The sequence below is a fragment of the Octopus bimaculoides genome, chromosome 8 (assembly GCF_001194135.2).
Source record: "Octopus bimaculoides isolate UCB-OBI-ISO-001 chromosome 8, ASM119413v2, whole genome shotgun sequence".
NCBI lineage: Eukaryota > Metazoa > Mollusca > Cephalopoda > Octopoda > Octopodidae > Octopus > Octopus bimaculoides.
In genome coordinates, this window is record NC_068988.1 from 79,426,077 (window position 1) to 79,427,763 (window position 1,687).

Here is a 1,687-nt window from a genome sequence, read left to right on the forward strand (position 1 = left end):
GTGAGCCACTGGCAGAGAGCATTTAACCTTGTGTAACAGCAATTGTAGTGCATTGTGTGAATACCTTTTTTCTACCCACTTCATTAAATTATTTATCCAACACCAGGATATAAAAAAAAAAATGTGAAAACTAAAGTATCTTCAGTAAATAAAAAGCACTGAACTTGAGCAACTTCCACTATTTTCAATCTAACCAGTTTTAAATGTCATGATGTTAATATGAGACATATATGATGATGTCCTTGACATTATGCTTTCTCCAAGTGACAACTGGCTTGAATATATGTTTTGTATTTCAGAAATATGGCCAGTTGTGGGAGAAGAAAATGCTAAAACAGTCTCAATGTCTTCCACTATATTTGTGGATGTTACACTTTACCTAGGCAGTGAAACAAAATCACTAATTTTGTGAAGAAAGTTTACAATACTTACTTTGGTATAAAACTGGGTGGTCAAGACAAGGCCTGGGCATCCCCATGTTGAAACAGTGAGACAGTGACTGCTTCAAATAGATAAGCAGAAAGTTTCCAGCTTTGTCTCTTGGCATAATTAAGTTTGGTGTTTGACAGGTCACAGATTACATGGCTATTGTAGGATGAGCAGTTTTTATAAACCATGTCAGGCACCGAAAAAGTAATATGGAATGCTTTTGCTGTAGCTGTGATTTTTTGGGGAGACAAGAAGTCATCAAATTATGAAGAACTTCTGCAGACCCTGTTAGCCAGTTTTTGAGTACTGGGCTGCAATATGAGTGTAAAAGTGCATTTCCTGCACTGTCATCTGGACTACTTCCCTAAAAATCATAGAGCAATAAGTGATGAGCAAGGAGAAAGATTCCACCAAGACATTGAGACCATGAAGACTAGGTACCAAGTTTGAAAACAAGGTATGTCGAGCTCTTTATAAAATGACAGGCTCTACAGTGGATAAACTGGGAAAATTAACAAGCTCAATTTACGATACAGGGAAGGAATTGTTTGGAGTAAAAGAGAATATCCGATTAGAGAAAGGAAAGTGTAGACCAAACAGGAGGATCAGGAAAATGAAACAGTTGAGGAAGGAAAAGACCAGCCTAAGAAAGTGATGGAAATGTGCTGCAGAAGATGACAAACCTGGCCTCGTGCTGCTGTATAACGATTTGGAAAGGAAATGTTATGTGCAACGACATATCCGCCAATATGAGCATCGAAAGGAGAGTAAACGGACTCGGGGGCAGTTTCTGAAGGACCCGCATGGGTTTACTTAGAAGCTGTTCACTGAACCGAAGAGTGGTTCTTTATCGTGCATGAAAGAAGAATTGGACACTCATATCAAAGAAACCTACAGCAATCCGCACCGTAACCAGCTACTGCCACCTCTACATGGGCTAAATCATCTCTCAGAACCTGATATTGAATTCCAAATTGGGGACATCACGGAGAGAGAGGTGAATGATTTCGTAAGAAAAGCGAGAGCAAAGAGTGCCACAGGAGGTGATGGCATCTCATACAAAGTCTATAGATATTGCAATCGTCTGCGAAAGAAGCTCTTTGTCCTACTCCGACAACTGTGGCGCGAAGAGACTCTAGTAGAAGACTGGTGTAAGGCAGAAGGTATATACCTGCCGAAAGAGGCCAATGCAAAGACTTTAAAACAGTTTAGGCCGATATCCTTATTGAATGTGGAATGCAAGATCTTTATGGGAATT

At 39.8% G+C, this 1,687-nt stretch overlaps 1 protein-coding gene across 2 annotated transcripts in view; it reads right to left on the reverse strand.

Annotated features, from left to right (window-relative positions):
- Positions 1–1,687, reverse strand: part of LOC106875343 (polycomb complex protein BMI-1-A) — a 154,939-nt gene that overhangs the window by 7,437 nt on the left and 145,815 nt on the right. The window lies entirely within an intron of this gene.